We start from the raw sequence: 27,761 nt of genomic DNA on the forward strand, positions 1-27,761 counted from the left end.
CCCTTTTCCTGGGCTGAAGCCTCTCTGATTGTCAGGCTGCTCCTTGAAGGCTTACCAAACTGCTTGTTTTAGGAGCTCAGCCACAGCTCCGCCAGCTCTCTCCAGCTCCAGGGCTGCCTCATGGACCTCCCAACTGTATGTATTTAACTTCCTGATTCCCTCTGTAGCTGGGGTTAGTTACACTTAAAAATCCCTTTCTAGGAGGCTCACCCCTTATGAAGTCCTGGTACCTTCCTTTTAATCAGTCAGGTAATTAGTTCAGATGTACTGGCCCCAGCTCCCACTTCATAGCCTGTGAAAAGGAGAAAGGGAGACAACATTCTCATCAGTGAGTTCTCCCCAAATTGTTCCAGTGGGTCTGGATTACTCTCCCGGACCCCACAGAATGAGTAGGTTACTCAGACCCCAGAAGTCCTGGATCCACCCAACATACACAAGGTCATCTATGTGGAGGCTCCCCTGTGCCTCTGAATTGGCCTTGGAGGCCCCTTCTGCTGCTTTCACACATACACAGTTGAGAATGTGGGAGCAGTGAGCTGCCTTAAGCATCATGATTTTTTAATTTCCCTGTGAGGTCTTGTGCAAGTCAAAGTTCATCCTCCACTCCAAGCCTCCAGCCCTCCCTCACTTGCCCTATGCCCATGTGAATCCCTGGACCACAGAGGGCTATCCGTATGGTCTAGGGATAGGGCCACAAGTACCACAGAGGCAGTTGCCCTCCCAATACTATTCAAAGAAGGGAGAATTCTACACATGGAGAATCCTGTCCACACTCAGAATCCTCCTCACTGTACAACCACTCACAGTTTGTGTGCCAATTTTAAAATATATGTATTATCAACGTGGACACTAGTACATTTCTGTCACTAGAAGTCTGAACTTACATTCAGTGAGGCATAACCTGAGCTTTGCCCTGATGTTACTGTGATGTAAGATGAAAATATTTGGTATGTAGAGGTCGAGGAGATGAAAAGGAAATAATTTGCCATTTGAGGTGTCTGCTGTAGAGTGCAGAGTGCTGTTGTCAGAAATTAACTTTCTGAGATTAGTGCCAATAAGTATGGCAAAAAGTACCCCATACCTCTCAAGTGATAAACCTGTGGAATTTAGCACAAAACCTCAAAACAGGCCATTTATATTGTTGGCTTCAACTATAATTTCCTGTGTAAATCAGTCTAAAGAATTTAATACATAATTTAGGTGTGTGAATACATTTATTTATGTTGATGGCATGGGAAGATATTGTTTAGATAGAAAATGTGAAAAAAGAGTTACTCTGTAGAATCCCAAGATAAATTTAATTATCCTCAAATATACTGTATATGTGGTTGGTTGGAGAAGTTCTGTTGCCATTGTTCTCCGTGCCACATAAATCTTAGGAAGCAAATGCTGGTTTGAAAACTAGGATAGTTGAAATAGTATTATTTGCATCTGGGTTTATTATCTAATTTCCCAAATAATAATAATAATAAAGATTTGACAGCTCATTATATAGAGGGAAGATATTTTTAAATACTTATTGAATCTTGAGAAACTCATCAGTGGCCATTGGGTGTTAGGTATGGTGTTTACTTGCAAGGGTTGGAGGGGAGAGATACCTGTTTGGATGATGGTTTGCCTGTTCTCTAAGACCAGGCAAGTAATCTTGTAACTTTAACTTCTTCCATTTTTATCGAACTAGCAACTTTTGCAACTTCCATAGTCTCTTTTAACATATATTACATTTCCGATTTTTTTATTTGGCAGTAAGCTGTTATCTTTGTCAAAAATCTAACCAAACCAAAGAGAGACTTCTAGGTTAGGGAAAAAAAAGGCAATGATGCATTTCCTAAACAAAAAAAACATTGTTAAAAAGCCGGTGAGGTTGCTACTCAAGTGCATATACAACCAATAAAGCCAAAAAAAGACAGATCACTAGCTAAGTCCTCATCTGATCCTTGCAGCCTATGGCCATGATTTTACCTTCTCCACATTGCTCTGTATATAGAAATAAACATTGTTAATGGATTTAGAACCTTCATGTTAGCCTATGTGAACTCATACTCTCATTACCAGTGGCCAGATATTGACATCCTTACTCACATTGGGTTGCATTTAACTCCACAATTAATCCCATAGAATGATGGGCCAGTGGTTAAAGTAGACTGAAATAGAATGGAGAAACTCTCGATGTGCCAGCCAAGAAGGAGAGGGAGTTGTAGGGGGAGTATTGGGGAAGATCGTGTTAAGAGTCTTTACGCCATGCCTACATTCAGAGTGCTTTGCTTGCATAGGTTTATTGGCATACTACACCGCTTAAAGCCTGCTCATATGGATGCAACTTGAACTGGTGAAGCTGCAGTGTTGTTGGATTAGCTTTTTCCACCACACTTGAACCAGACAATATATATAGAAACAGTGCAGTTCTGTCAGTATACCTGCATTTACACTAGGGATGTCTGCCAGCACAGCGACGTCAATCAGAGATCCTACCTCTTCACATCCCTGACTCACATAGCTATGCTGGCAGAAGTCTGTAGTGAAGACATAGCATTATGGGAGCTGATGAATGAGGCAGGCATCATTGATGAGCCAGGATGGTGAGGAGTAAGTTCTGTTGGACATCTGCCATTTCTAAATAAACTATAACCTTCCTTTTCCATTGCTACTGCCTCATGGCAAGGCTTGTTTTGTGTCCTGTACAATGCAGAATACATTTTTGCCACTTAAATAATAATAGCAAGGGATATTCAATACTGAGGCCATGTTTTTCATTACATTTCTGTATTTTTTACAGAAATCCTCACCTGCAATGTGTCCATATCTATATTTGACAGTTTTCATTGGAGATGCTGGGTTGTTCGCTTAAGAAAGATCTGATACCCTGAAATAGGTCAATTTCTTGTTAAGTGACAGTTCATTGTTTCTAGAAGCTGATGTTCTGACTGAACATACAGAAATCAACATTATTTAAGGCTGTTTTGATCTCAGTGACATTGTTGGCTGTAACTTGTTATCCCAGTAGTATTGTCACTGAGGGCAAGGGAATGACTTGCTGGAGAATTTCCAAATAGACTTGTACTTGTGATCCATTATTCATTAAATGAGACAACCTATACAGCAGTTTAGGATAGTCTAGCATAGTGTGTCTATTTACCTCTGATAGCTGGTGCTGAGTTCTATTGATTATAAACCTAGAAATGTATTCACAGCAACTTGCATAAAACGGAAGGTGAGCATATTATTTTGGCAAATGCAAATAAAAAATGTGATTAAAAACAAGATAGGAATGGGCCAGAACAGAACCCAAACACTTTGAATAGTGCTTTTGTCACCCCCAGGTTCAAATTACTGCTGGTCATTCCACCTGGGCAGTAAGCTGACATCTATGTGAAAAATCACATGCTCAGCAACCTGCCTCATAGAGCAAGAAAGACAAATGATATAGCACATTGCACCAATTCTTTTATTTGACACTGGGTCAAATTCATGGTCCTATCCACATCTGTCAGGCTGCTAGTGGTTTAGGGCCTAACAACCTTAGAGGCCACTGTACTCAGTGAAGACCCAGCCGGTGATGGAGACCAGAGTGGAACTTTCAGCATGTTCTTAGTCCAAGGCGCCAGTTGTAGAGCTCCATATGGGAAGAAATCAGGTTGAGCCTGGACTTGGTGTCTACAGAGTACATGCCTTTTCTCACAAGCCTTCCCATGATAACAGAGGCTGGCTTGAGGAGGAGAAGGAAGAGAAGGTCTGCAGCTAAATCATGGGTTGAAAGAGATTGTGTGTTGTGGACAATTAGTTGGACAATTAAGTCTGTATTTGGCACTTGGGTTACTCTGTGATGGACACCCTAGAAATGCCTAACTGTATAGGATCTAACTATGAAGCATCTTCACCCAAACTTGGTGAGTGTGGGGACCTTTGGGAATGAAACCTTCCAAACTTTCTCTATTCTCCCAAACTTTGGACATCTTAATATGGTCTCTCTAGCATAACATATAGCAGTCCAGAAGCATGGGTACACTTAGGTTTTATATTGCGCAGGTGCTGAGTGATGCTGTTGATTGTTAAATTCTGATAATTAGAAATTGCTCTTTTTCAAAGAGTAGGCCAGAGAATTACAAGTGGGATTTTTAGAGAATGTTTGTATTTTCCCTTGCTAAGGCCTTAGTTCATCAAGGTAGTTAAGTCCATGACTAACTTTAAGCCTGGGAGTACTCACTACTCCCATTGATTTTATCTTTAAATTAGGCATTTGCTTTTATTACCTTACTGAAATTGGGCCAAAGTTCTTAAAAAAGTCTCATGAACTGTACAGGCATGAACTGAACTGTAATTATGCTATAAAATTCAGCTGAAAATTCATTTCCAAATTACTTCTAATGAGCTCTAGTCAGTAACCATTGTTTATTTTTATATTATTTACTGACAAATGTGGTTTAAAAGTGCCTGAATAATAGCACATGCCAGGAACGTAATATACTGTGTTTCACAATGATTCCACCATCTACCAACCTCAGAGCACATAACAATGTATAGGGCCTGTACACAGCTCTCCCATGTGGCAGCATGCTGAACTGCCAGTAGGATGCTGCACCCACCCAAAGGGAGCGTTTCTGAAGAACAATGAGAAAGACAAAAAACGGGGAATTAACTTTAGAATGGGGGCAAAAACATTCAGAAACTGTTGGGAGAGAAAAAAATGATGGGTGCAAAATCTGCACATGGGTTAAAAGAGTAAACAGAATGGTAGGTGCCTTGTGATTTGACTTCCACATTTAATAGTCTATTTAGTCAAAAAGCTCTCTTGACTTTGTTCTACCTGTAACTGTACATAAATCACATTGAGGACCCTGGAGTACTAGATGTAAGTAGATACATTGGGTCAGTTCCATCCTTGGTTTAATTCCACTGAAATCAGTGGAGTTTCACCAGGGATGACGTTGGCACATACAGGTTTTAATTATTGATAAAGATGTCTCTTTTGATAGAAGGATATATATATACCATGCCTTCTGAGGGTCAGTATCATCCTGCCAGTATTTAAAGTGTATTTCAGCACTGGTAACATAACCGCAGTGTTGGCTCTGCACAACATTTCTGGTTCAGTGAACAAAATTCAGACTGTCACTTTGAAGATAAAATAGTCTCTCTCAGGATATACTGTCAAAAGTCTGATGAGACAGAGCACTGAAGCTTTGACTGTTTCTTTAGCTTTGACTCTAGAGTCCTTTGGGTTATTCTTTATTAATCTAAAGAAATCACACCTTCTGGCTATTTCACACTGTTTGAATTGTTAAACAAGCCTGACTGCTAGGTTTCCAATTCTGAAGGAGTTCTCGGAGCAGTATGAATGACCTCGGGCAGTATTTTGATACCTGATAATATTCTCTAGATTTAGATGCTAGAGGTGTAGCCAGTGTTACCCATTCTTATTGTGGCAACGTTCTTGGAAGCAGAAAATCACAGTGGAAATTTTTAAAATTTCTGGGCTGGAACCTCAGTTGCTCCTGGGTCACAGTTGGCACAGCTGAAAAAGTTGTGGTGGGGGAAAGATAGCTCTAAACCACCTTTCCACTTTCTTGAGCCTGGGCTAGCTAGGGAGTGGAATTAAAGCTTGTTTTAAATTATGCTGGCTCTTGTGATTGTACAGAAACAGCTGTGGTGTTTGAGTATCACCGTACAATTTATCCTACCTGCTCCCACTTCTGTGGCCTAGTGTCTAGAGCACTGGACTGGGTCACAGGAGACTTGGGTGCTAATCCCAGTGCTGTCAGTAGCCTGCTTGGATGAGTCACTTCATCTTTGTGTGCCTCAGTTTTCCTGTCTATGAATTGATGATAATGATTCTAACCTTCTGTTTAAAGTGCTTTGAGACCTAGTGATGACAAGCACGATATAAGAACTAGGTTTTATTTATTTATTTATTATTTATTATGTCATATCACCTCACCACCCATATACACCCACTATGTGGAGTGGGGGAGTGAATGATATTTACAGTCAAGAAAGGTACTGTCTCTTGCTCTGTGTTTGTACGATGTTTAGCAAAAGGAGGTCCTGATCTCAACTGGGGTCCTGAGGTGCTACCATAATACAAATAATAACTAATAATCTCTGCCACTCAAAGAATTCCTATCTGTCAGGAGAAATACTCAGTTGTCAGGTTAGGTTTCAAAGAATCCTGAACCCAAGGCTGAGGACTGAGCCCTCTGCTTCCTGTACTGGGTACTTGTTTTAGCTCTTTTAGTGCTTTTATTTTATGCATGGGTTTGTTTAATAATGGAGATATGTAATGCTTCAGGAGTCACACAGTTTTATTCAGAATGTGTTCACATCAGAACAGAAAATGTTCTTTCTTTCTTTGATGTGGACCCCAGTGCAGAGCATTTGCAAGCTCAAATGCAAATAGGTTGGAATAATTTAAGAGACCAACAGTGTATCTCCTCATAACATTAATAGTTGCCTTGATTTGGAGACATTTGGCTCTGAGCAATGTGCAATTTGTTTGTTTTAAAATTCCTTTCTATTTTTGTTTTAATATTTAAATTGTCCTGAGTAACTTTGCCATGATAATAGTTTCCCTGAAAATAGATGTTTCCTCGACCTCTTTTATTAGCAGTGATTGCTGATGTAGATTATTGTGGGGGATGAGAGATTTGTAACACAGTGGGTTATTCATTAGCTTTTCTACAATAGGGACTTGACAGAAAATCGTTCCAATAAAACAATTGTTTTATGTTCTAAGTAAAATGAATTTAATGATTCAAATAAATTCCTAGTTTCACTATATATATATTTTATGAGTAATTCTTTGAGCAACTTCTTTACAGGCATCTAGTACAATATCTGGAAGGAACCCTTCATCTACTGCTATCGCCCTCTTTAATTCTGACTTCCTGTATCCCTTTGTCCAATCTGAAGCCTCCTATCTCTGACTGTCCCATCTTGCCTGCTGACTTCCCTTTATACCTCCCTCGTTCCTTCCTACTGTCTTACTTCCAGCAACTCTCTGTCTTCTGGCACCTTTCACTCTGCCTTCAGGGATGATGCTCTTTTCCCTATTCTTAACCCTTCACTCAATCCCACTATCTTCCCTTCATCGCTAAAGCTTCCTTGCAGGTAGAAGTTCTTCAGCTGTCTTTATTAATAGGAGTGACTACCATAGTCAAAACTGATGTAGGAGTGACTACCATAGTCAAAACCAAATGGAGCTACAGCAGAAAATTTCCAGTATAAATTGGCCTGCCTCAAGGGTCAGCACTAAACCCTTTTTGGTCTGCAATTGTCATGGATGTGATAAGTGAGAATATTACAAAGGAAACCGCCTTGGAATGTGTTGTTCACTGATGACTTAATGATATGTGCGGAGGCTTGTGAGACCCAGCAAACCAACTTTGAACAGTGGCAACACCGATTTGACCAGGTGGGACTTAGAGAAAACATTGTTAAGACTGAGGCTTTGATAACTGAGGAAGGAGGACCCACAATAAAGGATATTCCAGGCAGAGAGCTTAGAAGAGTGAAAGAATTTAAATACCTGGGATCAGTGTTTGCTGACAGTGGTGCCTTCCTCAGTGATGTCCAGCACTGCAACAAAACTGCTTGGTGAAAATGACAGGAACTGTCCCCAGGTCTCTGTGATGATAAGATGCCAATAAAGTTAACAGATAGAGTGCATAAAATATAGTTCGACCCATCTTAGCATACCAAACAGAGACTTGGCCTGCCACAAGAAAAAAAATCAGAAATTAAGATGGTGAGGGGCCTAATGCAGGATTCCCCATTGAAGACAATGTGAGGAAGGCTAGGCTACATTGGTATGGACATGTCCAGCAGAGATCTGAGAGTTATATTGGTAGGATGGCCCTTGCAATGATTGTGGATGCAAGACATCAGTGGACGTTAGAAAGACCAATTTGCATACAATCACGAGTTTTGGAAGAAGGCTATAAAAATCACTACCCACGAATAGGGAAGAAGGCAAGAAAGAAGAAGATTGCTGATATAGGTTACTAGGACTGAGGTGTGTAGGAGGTTATTCATTAGCTGTACCTCTAATGGATATACCTTTCTCTCCTTCAACTCTGCTCTGGCTTCCACTTTCCCCATTCTCTTGAAACTACTCCTTAGGGCTGGTTGAAAATTTTCCAGTAAAACTTTTTTCCAACAGAAAATTGATTTTTCAACTAAACAAAAATTTGGGGGAAAGAGTCCGCTTTCTTTTTTTTCTTTTTTTTGTAAAACAAAATACTGAGAAATTTGTGATTTTCAGATTTTAGAGGTTTTTTTTACAAAAAGTAAAGATTTTTCTCACAGAAACATTTGATGAAAATGAAAAAAATGTTTTTGTAGACATTTTCTGTGGGGAACTCCCCTCACTTACCATTTTCCAACCATCCCTACTACTCTCACAAAAGCATCTAACTGCCTTCTGCTGACGTCTATGCTTATTTCATTTGCATCTGACACCCTGAGCTCCACCTGTAACACTCTCATCACTCCCTTCATGTCCTTCTCTCAGGCTCCCTAAGTTCTATTGGCACCAACTAGCATAGTATCCAAGTGCCTCTCATCTTTGTGCGTTCTTCCTAACCGTGGAACAGCCTTCATATTTCTGTGATTCAGACTTCCACCCTCTCTTTGGTCTTTTAAACTGCTGCTGAAAATCCACTTCTTGCCAAAAGCCTTCAAACTCAGAATCCTGGCAAGAACACCATTATCACTTTCATTTTATATAAACAAGTTGCCATCATCCTCTGCGTAAACCACAGCATTTTACTCTGTTGTTTGCCTGTCTTTCAGATTATGAAGTCCTTATGGATGGGAAGTCTGTGTATTTACAATGCACCCATCACCATGATTAAGAGTCTGGCATTGTGTTTTATATAAGGACGGAGTATGATGTCGGCACTTAATCAAGCAATAGCATTCTTGGTCTAAAAGAAGGTGAAATAAAATGAAGGTTGGAATATTTCGCCTGAGAGAGGAGAGATATTGCTCTTGTAGATTATTTTACTGTATGAGAACTAAATCCTCTAAAAGAACAGGAGTACTTGTGGCACCTTAGAGACTAATAAATGTATTTTGGCATAAACTTTTGTGGGCTAAAACCCACTTCAACAGATGCATACAGTGGAAAATACAGTAGGAAGATATATATATACAGAGAGCATGAAAAAATGGGTGTTACCATACCAATTCTAACGAGACTAATCAATTAAGGTGGGCTATTATCAGCAGGAGAAAAAAAAATTGTAGTGATAATCAGGATGGCCCATTTCAAATAGCTGACAAGAAGGTGTGAGTAGTAATTTTTCCCTTACTGTTACTCACACCTTCTTGTCAGCTGTTTGAAATGGGCCATCCTGATTATCACTACAGCACATCCCTTGGCCCACACCACTTCCCGCAGCCCCCATTGGCCTGGAACGGCGAACCGCAGACAGTGGGAGCTGCAATCGGCTGAACCTGCAGACGCTGTAGGTAAACAAACCATCCCAGCCCGCCAGCGGATTTTGGCCGCGTGCCAAAGGTTGCCGATCCCTGCCTTAGTGCAACATACGACTGTCTATTGGCAACTATGTTGTGTCATAGGCAGCAGCATGTCCCAGGGAAATTCAAAATATCATTTTAATGCTTACCAACCCGGTAAACTTCTTTTTTGAAAATGTGTTGACTAAAATCTGATAAATCGCACTAGTAAGCTCATATGACCTTTTATGGAATTGAGGCTCTCAAACTGTACCATAGCCTCTTTATGGATAGAAATTCCATGCTTGAACAATAAGAATATATCAGTAGGAATATACTACCAACCACCAGACCAGGATGGTGAAGGAGATTGTCAGACACATAGATGAACATGATATATTGAGGAAGATTCAACATGATTTTGGAAAGGGAAATCATGACTCACCAGTCTATTTTTCTTTGAGGGATTCACCAAGCATATGGACAAGGGTGATCCAGTGGCTGTAATGTATTTGGACTTTCAGAAAGCCTTTGACAAGGCCCATCACCCAAGGCACGGTAGGTCTTCTCATGGATCAGTAACTGAGTAAAAGATAGGAACCAAAGGGTAAGAATAAATGGTCAGTTTTAACAATGGAGAAGGCAAATAGCAGAATCCTCCAAGGAGCTGTACTGGGACTTGTGCTGTTCAACATATTCATAAATGATCTGGAAAAGAGGGTGAACAGTGAGATGGCAAAATTTGAAGACAATACACAGTTACACAAGATAGTTAAGTCCAAAGTTGACTGTGAAGAGTTACAAAGGGATCTCACTGAACTCGGTGACTGGGCAATAAAATAGCAAATGAAATTCAATGTTGATGAGTGTAAAGTAATGCGCACTGGAAAATATAATCCCAACTACACATACAAAATAATGGGATTGAAATTAGCTGTTACCACTCAAGAAAGAGGTCTTGGAGTCATTGTGGCTGAAAAAATCGACTCAGTGTGCATCGGCAGTCAAAAAAAACATACAGAATATTAGCAACTATTAGGAAAGGAATAGGTAGTAAAACAAAATATATAATAATGCCATTATGTAAATCCATGGTATGCCCACACCTACAATAATACGTCCACCCTGTCTCACAAAAGATATATTAGAATTGGAAAAGGTACATAGAAGAGCAGCAAAAACAATTAAGGGTACGGAACAGCTTTTATATGATCAGGGATTAAAGGCTTGGACTGGTCATCGTAGAAAAGAGACGTTGTGGGGTGGGGGGGATATGATAGAGGACTATAAAATCATGTGTGGTGTGGAGAAAGTGAGTAGGGAAGTGTTATTTAATCCTTCACTTAATACAAAACCTAGGGGTCACCTGATTAATTTAATAGGCAGCAGGTTTAAAACAAGCAAAAGGAAGTACTTCACATAGTGTACAGTCAATTTGTGGAACTCATTACCAGGGTATGTTGTGATGAATAGAAGCATAACTGGGTTCAAAAAAGAATTAGACATCTTCATGGCGGATAGGTCCATCAATGGCCAAAATAGTCAGGGATGCTACCCCATGCTCCGGGTTTCCCTAAGCCTCTCACTGCCAGAAGCCGGCACTGGATAACAGGTGGATGAATCACTCAAAATTGCCTTCTTCTGGTCACTTCCTTTGAAGCGTCTGGCACTGGCCACTGTTTGAAGACAGGATACTGGGCTAGATGGACCATTGGGCTGACCCCATATGGCCATTATTACGTTCTTATATGGCCTTCTTTTCTCCAGACTGGCAGCCTTGCATCTAGCATGACTGCCTGGTTTACATTGGGAGGGTTGGCCCGTAATAAACGAATGTACCAAATTTCAGAGGCTTGACTTTCTGACATGCTGTGTACATACAGCTCCCATTGATTTCAGCTGGAGTTGTGGCTGCTCAGCACTTCTGATAATCAACTCCAATAGTCCCGCTCCCCGTGTGTCAGTCAGCAAGCAACCTATGACAGGCACGTGCTTTATATTACGTGTTTATTTATAAAGCTCCTTAAGATGTTTGACTGAAAGGTGCTCTGCTGTATAATATTACTATTAGAAATACCTTCTCTGATATCAGCCAATAAAATGTGCGGCTAAAAGGTTTTCATTCTGGTTTTCTTCATCCAACATGAGTCACCTCTTTTTTGTGAATTGAAAGGGCATGAAGATAGGAGTTTTTGGCTGATATTGTTGATGAGTGAGTCAGCATAAGTTGCTTTGCTTGCGCAGAGCAGCAGATGTAAGAGGCTGAACATGTCACCTTCATGGCATGCTCTCAGACCATGGTGGAGTTATTTTTCTTTGCGTGGAATGCGTTGCTATACAAAAATGTTTCTTTTTGAACAATAAGTTGTGTACATGGAGTATCGCATACATTTGCAGAATGTAGGCAAAACCTCCCCCATGGAATTTGCAAATAATGGCCACCTTTTTCATTTGGCCTTTCAAGTTGTTTTATAGTTTCATAACTACTACAGTAGCTGTTTTGGTCTTGAGATACATACAATAATGAGGCACCTTCATCTTGAATCTGAGGTGTCACTGAAACCATATTTCTATCAGGATAATTTTTTCCTGACCTGAGATTGTTGTTCACATTGTTGTCTTTATGAAAAAAAATCATCAGGTTTAGTACTGAAAGGGAAACTGTTACGTTTGCGGGTATCAGAATTTAGCATAGCTCACTCGCGAGTCAGGTCATATCCTTTAGATTCTGACCTCTCACCCTTCTCTTTGAATCCCTCTGCTGATTTCCTTTGCCCACTACATCAAGTTTAAATGTCTCTACTCATCTTCAGCTTCTCCCCTCCCCACCCCACATCTTGGATCATGTTTCTTACCTTGTTCCAAGTCCCCAGCTTGCCAGTCTCAACCTCCCCTTCCTTCTTGCATTCTCATCTTCATGCCTTTTGACATGCTGAATCCTACTGAATAACCTCCCAAGCCCAGTAACCTCCACCCTCTCCTTATTCAGATCCCTAATTACCACTTCTTTGCTTCCGTATGGTTGTATAGCGAAAGGGAGTGGAGGGATTCCAGGTTGTATTGGTTTTTTCTATGAACAAAGACTTTCTGGTGAGCATCATACTATGCCACTTGTTAGGACGTGTGATCAGTGAGAGGCGGCATGGTCTTGGAATGGAGCATGTGAGTGTGAGCCAGGAATTCCTGAACTCTAGTGCCAGATATTCCATTGGTTTGCTGTGCAGCTTTGGGGGAAATTACTAACACCCTCTGTGTGACAGCTTTGTCCAGCTGTAAAATGACCAGGGATAACACTCCACCTCACAGTAGTGTTGTGAGGATTAATTAATTAATGCAGCACTTGGAGAATGTAAAGTGATACATCAACATTTATTATTAATGGTTCTTAAGACATATAGCAAAATAATGTTGCTGTTCATTGGCTTGTATAGGAGGGTTTTATCCACTTGATCCAGATGTGTTTCCAGATGTTTTCCACAAAAAATGGCATAAACCAAGAGCCATCTAGACACTTCCTGTGAAATCCTGGCCCAGTTGAAGGCAATGGGAGTTTTGCCACTGACTTCAATGAAGCCAGGATTTCACCCAGAGCTCATGAGGTGGTATTGCATTACTATTAGCTGATGCAGTGTCTTATAGCAGTGTTCTTTTGATTCACTGAACACTAAAATAAAAATGTACGACAGTTTTAATTACTTTACACTGCACACAACGATTTTAAATATTAAAACCTATTGTACCATGATTTAATGTGCATGTCACACCATAAATACTTTATATTGTAGTTCTGTGCAGTGTGGACTAATCCCCCACCCCTATTTTTTCTTTAAATAGAGCATCAATCTTCAAAACTAAATTGCTTTTAAAAATTGAAAATCTCCCAGTTACTCTAATCAGTGTGTTCATTTATGCAGTACTATAACCCTGATTTGATATTTTAATTAAAAGTATTATTTCACCCTAAACTCACACATTTGAGGTGTAAAAGGAATGTACAGCATTTTCTTTAATGTCCAAGTGTTAGCATTTGATCTGCTTTTCAAATGCACAATTTAGCGGGTACAATAGCCAGATGCCCGGCTTTCGAAAGTTCGATCGAAAAGGGGACCTGACAGTGTCCGGTCACATCTACTCACCGAATACCCAAAGTCCGGTTACTGCGGGTTGGGGAGGCAGAGAGGCACTGAGTCATCACCCGCACCAGCACCCATAGGCGGCAGGTTTGTATAATTTTTGGTGGGGCCCAAAATGGTGGTGCCCCCCCGCTCCCGCCCTGTAAGCCGATATAAAATGAAGCTACAACGCGTCAGCGCCACAAGATTACAAGGGTCAATTAAAAGTGGAAAGTCAGAAGCAGCACTTGCCTACTTCAATATACAGTATTATATTTTGTTGCACCTGTTGTGATGAAGTGGGAATGTTCTTAATATTTTCTCTGAATACTGTGTGGGTGCCTCAGTTTCCCCTGCAAGATGCCAGCTGAAGGTGTTGGGGACAAAGAGATCAGGTGGCCTCCTTGTCTGGAAGAGACACAGAGGCCAGAGGAGGGAGTGTCAGTTTGGAGCTGGCTGGGGAAATGGGGAGAGACCCAGAACTTGGTTCTGGGCTCCCCACCCCGCAAGATGGACCTGACAGAGGGGTTCTGTTTTCTGTACCAACAAGCTCTGTTTAAACTGTGTTCCCGTCATCTAATAAACCTTCTGTTTTACAGTCTGGCTGAGAGTCACATCTGACTGCAGAGTTGGGGTGCAGGGACCTCTGGCTGCCCCAGAACCCCGCCTGGGCGGACTCACTGCGGAAAGTGCATGGTGTGGAAGGGCATGCTGAATGCTCTGAGGTCAGACCCAGGAAGGTGTAAGCTTCTTGCCCTGGAGACAGTCTGCTCAGAGAGGAGGCTCCCCCAGAGTCCTGACTGGCTTTCAAGGAGTGGTTCCAGAGCATCCCAGCATCCCCTTCCACCCCATGCACTTCCCAGAAGTCCGCACAGGCACTAACACTCCCTCCTCTGGCCTTTGTCAAGAAGGCTAACAGCATTTTGGGCTGTATAAGTAGGGGCATTGCCAGCAGATCGAGGGACATGATCATTCTCCTCTATTCAACATTGGTGAGGCCTCATCTAGAGTACTACGTGCAGTTTTGGACCCCACATTGCAAGAAGGATGTGGAAAAATTGGAAAATCCAGTGGAGGGCAACAAAAATGATTAGGGGGCTGGAGCACATGACTTCTGAGGAGAGGCTGAGGGAACTGGGATGAGTCTGCAGAAGAGAAGAATGAGGGAGGATTTGATAGCTGCTTTCAACTACCTGATATGGGGTTACAAAGAGGATGGATCTAGACTGTTCTCAGTGGTAGCAGAGGACAGAACAAGGAGTAATGGTCTCAAGTTGCAGTGGGGGAGGTTTAGGTTGGATATTAAGAAAAACTTTTTCACTAGGAGGGTGGTGAAACACTGGAATGGGTTACCTAGGGAGGTGGTGGAATCTCCTTCCTTAGAGGTTTTTAAGGCCCGGCTTGACAAAGCCCTGGCTGGGATGATTTAGTTGGGAATTGGTCCTGCTTTGAACATGAGGTTGGACTAGATGACCTCCTGAGGCCCTTCCAACTCTGATATTCTATGATACTCTAAACTGACCACCAAATTTAAGTTGCGTGTTTTTCCTGTCAGGTGAGGACTCTGGGGCAGGGCTGGGGATAAGGAACTTGGGGTGCAGACAGGCTGCCCCAGGGCTAGGGCCAAAGAGGACTCCCCTCCACCCTCCCTGGCAGCAGCAAGCTCCAGGGGAGGGACCCCTCCTCTCCCCCGCAGTTCACTGCACATGCTCCTAGGTCCCTCTCAGGTCCAGAAAGCCCACTCGCCTCCCCTATGGTGGGTACCGAGGGGGAGGTTGCCATCACGTGTGGTCTCCCCTGCTGCCACCCCTCACCATAGCCTCACTGGGGATGGGGCTGCCCCTTGCCCAGCATGGTGCAGGAGTGGGGACTGCAGGGTGGTAGCTGGGGAGGGGCACAGTATCACAAAATTCACCTAAGCCCCAGCTGCACAGGTCTAGGAAGCTCCCCTCCCCAGTGGTGTAGCCAGGTTCTAACATCAGGGGGAGCGAACACGTAAAAAAAGATGCCAGCCAACATATCCTATTACTAATCAGGTAGTTCTATAACAGGCTGCCCTGGACCCCATCACCCCCTGAAGCACAAGGTAGGAGTAGGCACCACCATGTTGTGCAACAAACACTTGACAAAATTACTGGACTTAGTGATGGACAATGCGGGCAGGTGGGTATTATGTCATTCAATCATTCAACCCATAAAATTGCACACATTTTGCCTCAGTGAAATTAAATATCCAGAGAATTACTGGGCCTGTGATGATGACCAGGGCTTGCTCACCTGTGGCTCGGGCTCCCCCTCCCTGTGCTGTGGAGGCACATCCAGGCAGGTCTGCATCTGCAGGCAGGCACCCTGCCTCAGGTGCAGCTCCCGTGGGCCCTGATAGCCACTAGACTGGGAGCATCCCGGCCAATGGAATGGGCTGGGGGGCGGAAGGCAAAGGGGGAGATTGTAGGGAGCTTTGGAGGAGGGGAGGCAGTGGGGGAGGGGAGTGGGCTGGCACAAAGGGGAGGGCTCTCTGGAGAGGAGTGACAGGGGTCATTGGGAGTCTCTCGAGGGGGCAGAGGGTTGTGTGGGTCTCTGTGGGGCAGGGGGCTTTGATGGGCAGAGCCAGCTGCAACCTGGGTCTGCTCTGCAGGGGGTGTTGCTATAGTCCCCTCAGGAAGCTCCCCCCATCCTGTGTATTTTATACCAGCCCCAGGGTGCCCATTGCTGCTCCTTTCCCCGCCCACGGCTCCATCTGTCTGTCCCCACAACCCCCCAGCTGTGTCCGTCTGTCTGTCCTCACAACCCCCCTGGCTGTGTCCTGGTGTGTGTCTGTCCCACAACCCCCGGCTGTGTCTGGCTGTCCCCACCCCCCCGCTGTGTCTGTCTGTCCCACAACCCCCCTCCCCGGCTGTGTCTCTGTGACTGGCTGCCCCCACAGCTCACCGGCTGAGCCTGTCTGACAGGCACAGACCCTGCTGCTGCTCTGCTCAGGGCTCAGCCGCTGCCTGTGGCTCGCTCCCCCTCCCTGCTGTGGAGGCGCGGCCAGGCAGCTCCGGCACCGCCCCCGGCAGCTCCCATTGGCTGGGGTTCCCGGCCAATGGGCTGTGAGCCCAGTTGCTGCTGGGGCCTCTGCCGGGAGCTGCCGCTGCGGTGAGAGCGCCCGGCATTGCGACGCGGGGACCCCCGAAGCACAGGGCCTGGGGCCCAAACATTGGTGGAGCTGGGCCCACCTTTAGGATTATTGGTGGGGCCTGGGCTCCACGGGCCCATAGAACTCGCCGCCTATGCCAGCACCTACTTAGCTGGGACCGCCTCCTACCTGTGTCTTGCAGCTGCAGCTCCCAGCACGGGCTCCACACCAAATCCTTCCTGATCCAGGCAGGGAGATGGGAGGGGAAAAGCAGTGAGCGACAGGGGAGATGGGGGAACAGGAGCGAACGGGGCTGGGGGCTTGGGGAAGAGGCAGGGTAGGAACAGGGCCTCAGGGGAAGAGGCGGGGCAAGGGTGAGGCCTGCCGGGAAGGGCCGGGGAAGGGGTGAGTCCTCAGCGGGAAGGAGTGGGGAAGGAGAGTGTCCTGCTGGAGTGTCCAGTTGTAAAATATTACAAAGTTGGCAACCGTATGTACAAATGTGCTCTTGAGGTTTTTGGAGGTTTTTTTACTGGGAAAAATGATGGTGTGATTATGAATGTTTCATATATTGCATGTTTGGTAATAACATGAAAGATCTCTATTGAGAGAATTATTTACACAGATGCTGCCACTGCAGATAGCGTTCTAGGCATGTGTCTGACAGATCGGCTAATGGACAATATTAGGAGTCAAGATACCTGGCTTCTATTCTCATCTCAGCCATCTATTGATTTCTTAACAAGTTATTACCTTATTATTAGGTGCCAAATTCAAAATGAAGGGTGCACTACGTTTGTCTTTAATGAACCTTACTGTTCTCTACTCTTGATTTTGGCAGATATTACTTATTGTTCTGAACTATTGTTAATGAAGGAAGGCCTGCATGAAAAGGTGGGATTTGTATCGTGTTCCAAAACTGGTCAATATGATCTGCAGAATGAAGTCTGCAGCTGGGGCTGAGTCATACCCTCATCTGGTGTAATCTGGCATAGCTCCATTAAAATTCATGGAGTACGCTGATAGGCACCATCTGAAAATCTGGTCCTAGTCTCTAAGTTACCAGATCCTAGTCCTTTTAAAACCTTAACAATTAGGACCAGGACTTGGAATCAGACTCACAAATGAACGCAGAGCCTAGCAGAGTATGTGGAGAATTGGTGTGATGCACTTTTTGTGATCTGTCTTGCTTAAAAGGTGGAATTCAGCATATTGCTCAATTTTTTTGTATGACTTTCACCACTGTTCCCGAGTGGTGTGATTTGCAGTAATATAAATTGAAGGTGAAAAAAACATAGATTACAATGTCTAGATCTGCTCCAATCATAATTATTCCTGGGCAACTGAAGGGAGAACAATGCATTTCTTGCCGTTGTTTTTATCAGTGTGTTTCAAAAGCCAGAAAAAGGGGATTCTTGATGCTAAATACTGGAACACCCTATTGGAAGAGATCTGTTTTCATAGCCTGTTGTTACCTCCTTAATCTCAAAAACAGGAAGGAATAAAAAATAATCACATCTAAGCAGCCAAACCCAAGTATTATGTATTATTTTAACACTGTGTTATGCATAATTAATATGCTTATTTCAGTGCTGTTTGTATTTTCGGTCTTGATACTATGGCAGTGTAAGTACCTAAAATCTGAAAGTTAGCCGTCCTGCCAGTTGGATTGGTGTCATTTGGCAATCCTCGGTTACAGAGCTGTCATCTTTGTACAGGTCTTCAATGTATTCTACAGTGGGTCCCAAATGCTTTTGGAATGCCATAGTTGTTGAACTCTTATTTAATTTTCAGGTGTTTTAGTTTTATTTTACAGCACCATCAAAATGCCTTCTTATCTTGAAATCTCATGCTACCCTCAATACCAGAGGGCCACTGCACAGTACAAGAAGTATATTTGCTGCATAATAAAACCATATTTTATTAACTAAAACTCATTAATTGCATAATAAAACTCCAGGGGTTCAGTTCATGAAACATTTTAAGCACCATTTATCCAATAATTTGGCACGCTCGCCTCAGAAAGAAGCGTGCAGCACCTGTTCTTAGTTAAAGCATGTACTACTAATTCCATCAGACACCTTTCATCTTCTAGAAAGAATCCCTTTGTTATACAGCCAAGGTGTTCAGAGCCTGATAGGAGAAAAGAAACAAATTAAACAACTTTCCTTGCAAGCACCTTTGTGCTTTGTCCCCTGCATTAAAGGATCTCCTGATAAAGATCCACAAAGCCACTATATTGTCTTCCTTTAAATCCTTCCTTAAAACTCACCTCTGCCCTGATGCCTCCAATACACTTGACAATGAGCAGGCAGCTGGCAAAGTGTACTCACTGCTTACAATGATAATCCTAATTGTCTGCCTGTTACGTTGTGCTGGCTCTGCCCCTGTATTGTCTCACGTCATATACTTACACTGTAAGGCCCAGAGTCTCAGAGGTATTTAGGTGCCTAACTTCCATTGGGCCTAAGCTCTTTGGGTCAAGGCCCATCTTTTCATTATGTATGTATACAGTGCTTGGTACAATGCTGCCCCAATTTCCAGTTGGGACTGATAGGTGCGACCATGTTACATATAAATAATGGTAACTTCTCAGGTTACTTCATAGAGATTTAATAAATAAGATGAAAATGGAAGGCTTCTACACCCTTAGCATCCATCAAAATGAAACAGTTGCCCATAAATCTCGTTCATGTGTATTTAGTGTTGAAATAGGGGGAGAAGCTTCTTTTCAATACTTCAAGTATCAGAGGGGTAGCTGTGTTAGTCTGGATCTGTAAAAGCAGCAAAGAGTCCTGTGGGACCTTATAGACTAACAGACGTTTTGCAGCATGAGCTTTCGTGGGTGAATACCCACTTCGTCGGATGCATGTGACGGATGCATGCATCCGACAAAGTGGGTATTCACCCACGAAAGCTCATGCTCCAAAACGTCTGTTAGTCTATAAGGTGCCACAAGACTCTTTGCTGCTTTTTCAATACTTGTCACCTCTGGTCAGCTGTCCTCCAGATGTCACACAGACCCCTCCCCCCCAAATCCAATCACATGTTGGGTTTCCATGAACTCACTGAATAGGGGAGCATCACATAATGTTTCTGCTCCCGCTTCTTCTTCGTTCAGGGCTTTCTGTCAGTTTTTCTGCCCCTTTCTTCCCTTCTGCACCACTTAGACAATAAAGAATCTGGCCTTTTATCTGTAACTAATACTGGCTTATTTTTAACTAGTACTGGTTTTGTGTGGGTTTTTTTTTAATGCATTTCCTAAAATACTGTGGAGAAAACACAAGCTGCTCTTACCATATTCCATGTCAGTTTTAAAACTTAAACATTTTTATTTTAAAAAAGGCACAAAAGTGGAGGTTTGTGGTTTTTTTTAAACAGGGGTTTTGTGCTTTTTTTTTGCATGCAGAAAGTAAGGGAATATTTATTAGTTAATTCTCTTTGGTGCCACCATCTTTTGCAAATGCATAGCATATAATGTTAGCTAAAATTGAATAAGGTCCAGCATATATTCCAGTTGGGAATTTGTGATCTTATCTTCTATTGTTGAGCTTGATTTTTTTTCCAGCACTGTATAGTATTTGATTTTTGTTCACACTTTCCCTCTTACCTAAATCCTACCCTAGTCAAATCAGTGGAGTTTTTCTTATGGTAGTGATAGCTATCCTGCCACCAGTCTGACCCCAGAACTCCCAGTGACTTCATCTAGGTTCTTCATGCAGACTAATTACAAGATATGGTGCTAGAGCCTAATATACAATAATATTCCTCATTATTGCCATGAACTGTAATTAAGTTAGAAGCAATGAACATGCAGCAAGAGAGATATCTCTTTAAGGAATCAAAAAGTATAATCTACAAATGCTGGGGAGGGAAAAGCCGCATAAACAAATCTGTGAGAAAAAGATCCTAAGACTAAATGAGCCACCATTTAGAACTGTTTGTTCTCACGTAAAGACCAAGTGCCATAATTATGCCATTGATCCACACCCTAAAGACTCATTGATTTTGCAATGTATTTTGTATGTGAAAGCATGGTAAAAGATATGGCTTTTAGTGAAAATCGACTTCAAGAAGATGAATGATGGTCTAAACACCTTGTTTCAAATCATTTAAGAAAAGTTGTAACAACTCAGTTATTCTTACATTGGGACTAGGGTTCTCCCTGCCACAGGGTGTCTGTTGGGAGCTCCAGTTCTCTTCTTTTTATACAGGGTGTATTCAATCTTACAGATGTTCACACTTGGAAATAGTGCCATGAGTCAGGCTTGGGTCCGGAGCAATGGCTTTCTTAGATAGTGCAGATGAGATACAGTGTTTTATGGGGAGAAAGATATGTTCTGCCTTGCTTTTCCAGTACTTTTCAGTCATATGATTGGCTGCAGAGGAACATGAAGATGTTTATGGAAGAAAATATATTGTTGTAAGGGAAGAGGGGGATGAAGGGTTATCATGAAGGACAAAAAGAGTTCCTGAAAGAAGACATGTGACAATAGTCCAGGTCAAATATTTGGGCTAAATATAAAATAATAACTTGGATTCATGTGGTACTTTTTTTTCCGAGGCTCTCAAGGACCCTTGCAAATAATTAACTAAAGTCTGTGAGGTAAGGAATTATTATAACAGTGATTTTGATATTCCTTTTACAGATGCGTGAATTGAGGGACAGAGAAATTAAATGTGAGGCAGCAAATCAATGTCCTAGCTAGGACCAGAACCCAAAAGGCTTAAATCCTAGACCCCAACTTGAGAACACTAGTGGTATTAGTTGCACAGGGTTTTGTATTATTACATGAAATATTTTACAACTACAGTAGTTCTGATTATCATACACCGGTTATTAAGATTAGATTTTTAAGTGGCACTGATGTAATAAAGTGTTTTGGATGTAAAGATTTATCCTTGTTTTTGAAAGCTGGGATTTTCAAAGGTCCCTAGCGGCGTAAAGAGTGCCGCTCCCATGAAAGTCAATGAGAGTAGGGACCCTAACTTCAGTAATTGCCTTTGAAAATTGCAGTCTCTATGTTTAACTACTGCACAATATCTTTTTGCTGTGAATTCTGTTCTTCCCCCGTGCCCAGTACTGACAAAACATTAATTTGGAAATAGTGTGAAGAAAATGTTTGCATGAATATAAAATTGGGCACAGCTGTTCTAGGAAAACACACAAGTAAAATGATATGGAAAATGCAAGCAAGGAATCCTGTTATGTTTAAAATATGAAACTATGTGGGAAGAGAGTAATGAGAAATTGTGGTGAAAATGATTTCATTTAAATAGGAAATATTTCCTTTATGGACCCAGTGAGTTAAGGATTCATGAATATTTGTCAAACTTAATGTTGTGGAGCTGAGCTGTGTTGCTCTTTCCTGGAGAATTAAAGGTGTTGTCTTCTTCTGTATTACATATTCTCTTTTAAAAATGAAGAGAATGCAATGATTAATACATATGCTGCTAAACTCTCAAAAGTAATAAAAGCTTGATTCAGCTACAGAACATGAGTATTTTGCTTCCTGTGAAAAACTAATGAACTGTATGAATAGAGGAGTCAAAGCTGCAAATGATGAATGGTACTCTCCCCAGGAAAGTTAATCTTTGTTCAGTTTCTGGACTTGCTCGGGAAGAGAACCATAAAACTTTTTCACTCTTACTCTTTCAGTGCCACCCCTGTTATATGACTCATGGTCATGGTGAAAGAACGATGCCCTATCTACCTTTCATGGTACATACTGGGAAATGTAGCTGTCGCAGATGCAGATTTTAAAATATCTGAATAAAAATGACTTATTTTATTATTTTCCTCACTAAAACAATGCATCAGAGACTTTGTCAAAAGAGCTTTTGCTTACTTATAAAAAAACTTCTTGTGTTCTTATTACACAAAATGGCACCACATATAGCCTGAATCTTGACTTGTAAGAAGCCATTATAATCTTACATTAAACTGGCAAATCTGTAACACACAGAACTGTTAAAATCTGTTTTATTCTTGACAGAATATTATTTTAAATTACATTTAGCTTTTGGGCAAACTAACAGCCAGTTTCCAGAAAAGGATAATACATCTTTTCACGAGCTGTTTCTCACAGCTTGGGAGAATGTTCGACCATATATATTCATTCACGGAGATTGTTTCTTGGCTTTCTTTTTCTATATTGTTGTATTCTAACACAGCGCACTAAATATGCAATTCTTCCGAAAACTAGTGTAGGTCTGATGACTTGGGGAAATGACTACTTGGTTTTCCATTGGATGTCTTTTTCTGGTGCTCACTTGGGTCACATTTGTACCATATGTACAGAATGATGAGCTTGAGGCTATTGCAAACCAATTTCAATTATATTATCCACTTACCCTGAATTAATTTCTCAGTCATAATGTATATGAAAAATAGGTGACTTAATGTCAACATTTTCAGTACACAAGCAAATGAGGATGTATCTAAAACAACATGTATTTGACCTAGGCTGACCAGACAGCAAATGTGAAAAATCGGGACTGGGGTGGGGGTTAATAGGCTTCTGTATAAGAAAAAGCCTCAAATATCAGGACTGACCCTATAAAATCGGGACATCTGGTCACCCTAATTTGACCAAGCATTCATCATGAAACTCCCATTAAAATCAGTGGGAGGGTGGGAAAATAAGACATGTAGGTTTGTGTTCCTGAGATATTCCTGTATATGCACTGTGGCAAAGTTATAGGTATTGTGGGAACCCTAAACTTTGAAACATTGTGCATACAAAAGGCAGGAAATTTAGCTACTGTACATTTTTGTTATTGTTGTAAACATGAGAGAGAAAAGATTTGAACAGACAGATAAATCCACACAACTATGTTCTACTCTGTTACAAATGAAGAGTAATCTTGTGAAGTCAGTGGAGTTACTCTAGATTTACAATGGAGTAACGGAAAGCAATATTTGGTCCACAGTGCAGTTTTTTGGATGACTGTACCAATGCATGTTCAAATAAACATTTTAGTGTAATGGGGCCTAATATATATACACCAAGGAATTATGTACGCTGTATGAAATTCATGCCAATTCAATGGGACATATTAACCCTTAGTACCACTTAAGCTCTTAATATGTGCCCTAAACATGGGTATGTTTGGGGTATTTTGCCATAGACTTCAATGGGGCCAGGATTTCACCCTAGGTCAGTTTCACTTTTGATACTGTTCATGTTTAAAAATATAGTAGAATGTAGTGCTACATTGATTTCTTAATATATCACTGACCTGCCCTAGCAGAGTCACTATATATATTGAAATTCTGTACTGGATCTCTCAAGTGTTGCTGATCAGACCGCCTATGCACCATAATTTTTCCTTATTTTTTGAATTATATCATTATGAAACTATTGCTTTATCATAATGTGTCACAGAGATATAGACAATAAGCAATTTCCCAGGTACTCACCAAGTCATGGGTCTAAGTGCATTAAAATGTTGTGGGCGAAATTCATTCTTGTGCAGAGTGCCTGTATCAAGGACGTCATACAATTTAAACTACACTTAAATCCTTAATCTGGGTGTGGGTTCTCTACTGATATGAATTTCACTCTATATGAATTCCCTTGCTATTGAATGACATTGTTTCTTGGCCATGGGAACTATAAACATTCAGGAATTTGGGACATGTCAGGAAATTGTGATTGTGAAGTGCTGATCACAGCACTTTATCATGGTTACATTAATTTAACAACATTTTCCATTTTCCACCACAGAATTCATCTCAGAACTGTGTTGGATCTTACTCTGCTGAACAGATGTTGTAATAAGATGTTAGAAAAACTAATTTGCTCTGTAGAGGAAAGCAACAGCAAAATATTTCAATTAACATGACGGGTGTAGTTGCATTAAAACAGTTTGACAAAAATATTATGTAATCATTAAAAGGATCACTGAATATATTTAGGCAAATATGTGGTGTCATTCAATGGTTTCTACAGGTAGATTGATAGCACAATATATAAAGATCTTTGTTGATGTAAACGTTAGCCAGAAGAATATATGCCTTATTTTAAACCTTGTATTTTAAAGTTGTTGCAAAAACCTGAATGTTTTATATTAATGTATTCATTCACTGCTTACAAATTATACATATTATTTTGTTGCTTCTTAAATATAAACATTATAAATATTTTGGAGTTTTCTGCTTCTGTCTTCTGTTTTCCACAACTGGTGATCTAATTTGCCAATTTTGGTTAAAAAAACACCATCAGTTTGAAATCTAATCCATTTAAAAAACTGAATTAAAAAGTCAACAGCTGATGAGCCCCCTGCCAATGTTTGTGGTTTTCACAATCACAGTTTCCTATTTCTTTTTAAGAATTGTTTTTTCTCTCCCGTGTTGCTCTGCAAGAACTTAATTCTGCATTCGTGGCTATCAAAGGAAGTGTTGCCATTGACTTCATTGGATGCAGACTCTAAGGGTATGTCTACACTACGGGATTATTCCGATTTTACAGAAACCGGTTTTTTAAAACAGATTGTATAAAGTCGAGTGCACGCAGCCACACTAAGCACATTATTTCGGCGGTGTACGTCCATGTACCAAGGCTCGATTTCCAGAGCGTTGCACTGTGGGTAGCTATCCCATAGCTATCCCATAGTTCCCGCAGTCTCCCCCGCCCATTGGAATTCTGGGTTGAGATCACAATGCATGATGGAGCAAAAACAGTGTCGCGGGTGATTCTGGGTAAATGTCGTCACTCAATCCTTCCTCCGTGAAAGCAATGGCAGACAATCATTTTGCGCCCTTTTTCTCTGGATCGCCCTGGCAGACGCCATAGCATGGTAACCATGAAGCCCGTTTAGCCTTTTTTCACTGTCACCGTATGTGTACTAGATGCTGCTGACAGACGGCGTACTGCAGTGCTACACAGCAGCACTCATTTGCCTTTGCAAGGTAGCAGAGATGGTTACCAGCCCTATTACACCGTCTACTGCTTTGGAAATTGGCGATGACGGTTACCAGTCATATTGTACCGTCTGCTGCTGTCATGGGTGCTCCTGGCTGGCCTCACTGAGGTTGGCCGGGGGCGCATGGACAAAAATGGGAATGACTTCTCAGGTCATTCCATTCTTTATGTTCTGTCTAAAAATAGAGTCAGTCCTGCCTAGAATATGGGGCAAGTCTACTAGAGAACAAGAGAGCACAGCCGCTCCGGGTCAGAGCCCCAGATATCCCGCAGAAATGATGAGCTGCATGCCATTCTAGGGGGTGCCCCTGCAACAACCCCACCCATTGTTTCCCTCCTCCCACACCCCTCCTGGGCTACCATGGCAGTTATCCCCCCATTTGTGTGATGAAGTAATAAAGAATGCAGGAATAAGAAACACTGACTTTTTAGTGAGATAAAATGAGGGGGAGGCAGCCTCCAGCTGCTATGATATTCCAGGCAGGACATCTCCATTACTCATTAAAGGGTGGGGGGGGAGAGGAGCACAGTCTCCCGCGGCTATGATAGTCCAGAATCTCCATTAGACATGAAGGGGTGGGGGGAAGAGGAGCTCAGCCTCCAGCTGCAATGATGAAGACGGTTACCAGCCCTATTGCACCATCTGCCAGGACTGAATCTCCAGGACACAAAGCTTAAAGAAGGGAATGACCGGGAGTCATTCCCATTTTTGCCCAGGCGTCCCCGGCCGACCTCACCGAGGCCAGCCAGGAGCACTCACAGGATGATGACGAGGACGGCTATCAGTCATATTGTACCGTACCGTCTGCCACTGGGGAGGGGAGGGGAGAAGATGCTGCTGTTTAGCTCTGCAGCACCCCGTCTACCAGCAGCATCCAGTAGACATACAGTGACATTGAATAGAGGCGAGAAACGATTTTTTCCCTTTTCTTTGAGGGGGGGAGGGGGGTAAATTGACGACATATCCCCTGAACCACTGGCAACAATGTTTTTGACCCTTCAGGCATTGGGAGCTCAGCCAAGAATGCAAATGCTTTTCGGAGACTGCAGGAACTGTGGGATAGCTCGAGTCCTCAGTCCCCCTCCCTCCCTCCATGAGCGTCCATTTGATTCTTTGGCTTTCTGTTACACTTGTCACGCAGCACTGTGTTGAGTCCCTGCTGTGGCCTCTGTCTATCATAGCCTGGAGATTTTTTCAAATGCTTTGGCATTTCGTCTTCTGGAACGGAGCTCTGATAGAACAGTTTTATCTCCCCATACAGCAATCAGATCCAGTATCTCCCGTACAGTCCATGCTGGAGCTCTTTTTGGATTTGGGATTGCATGGCCACCCGTGCTGATCAGAGCTCCACGCTGGGCAAACAGGAAATGAAATTCAAAAGTTCACGGGGCTTTTCCTGTCTACCTGGCCAGTGCATCCGAGTTCAGATTGCTTTCCAGAGCGGTCACAATGGTGCACTGTGGGATACCGCCCGGAGGCTAATACCGTTGAATTGCGGCCACACTAACCTTAATCCGACATGGCAATACCGATTTCAGTGCTACTCCTCTCGTCGGGGAGGAGTACAGAAATCGGTTGTAAGAGCCCTTTATATCGATATAAAGGGCTTTGTTGTGTGGATGGGTGCAGGGTTAAATCGGTTTAACGCTGCTAAATTCGGTATAAACGCGTAGTGTAGACCAGGCCAAAGAGACCCACACAAACAAAAGAAGAAATTGACTGTACAAAGAAGCTGAGCAAATGATCATACCCAAAGGGCTGTAAATGCACAAAGTAAAAACTGGGGAGGGGGCAGAATTCAGAAACATGAGTTGATATGCCTTTTCATGTTTATAAAATGCATTTTATATAACATATGAATGTGTTTGATACTCCTGAATGTATCGTCTTCCACAGGATGCCTAGCAAAACTGTGAATGTGAAAGCCATAACAGGATGGAAAATTGCTATTTTAAGTTTACACAAAGCTGCCAGTTGGTATCTTCTGATTTTCCCACCCACCTGCTTCACTCTGCCAGTGATGTCACCCTTCTCCAACAAATGACTTTGTGCTTACTTCCACCCTGTTGCTTACACATGGAATGTGCTTCCAAAGCTTGTCTGCAAGCTCCATTCAAATTCCGTTCTTCTCTCCATTCAAATTCCTTCTTAAG

The 27,761-nt window shown here is 42.3% G+C and overlaps 1 protein-coding gene and 1 long non-coding RNA gene across 6 annotated transcripts in view; one reads left to right on the top strand and one right to left on the bottom strand.

Moving 5' to 3' along the window:
• The window catches only part of MAGI2 (membrane associated guanylate kinase, WW and PDZ domain containing 2), a 1,096,261-nt gene that overhangs the window by 65,253 nt on the left and 1,003,247 nt on the right, over positions 1-27,761 (top strand). The gene's annotated exons all lie outside the window — the stretch shown is intronic.
• On the bottom strand, positions 18,702-27,741 carry LOC123378029. Its single transcript, XR_006582428.1, has 3 exons — positions 27,665-27,741; positions 24,104-24,164; positions 18,702-18,813 (listed from the first exon to the last, which is right to left on the bottom strand). It is a non-coding gene; the product is annotated as an uncharacterized LOC123378029 (long non-coding RNA).

This window comes from Mauremys mutica, chromosome 1, assembly GCF_020497125.1.
Source record: "Mauremys mutica isolate MM-2020 ecotype Southern chromosome 1, ASM2049712v1, whole genome shotgun sequence".
Lineage (NCBI taxonomy): Eukaryota > Metazoa > Chordata > Testudines > Geoemydidae > Mauremys > Mauremys mutica.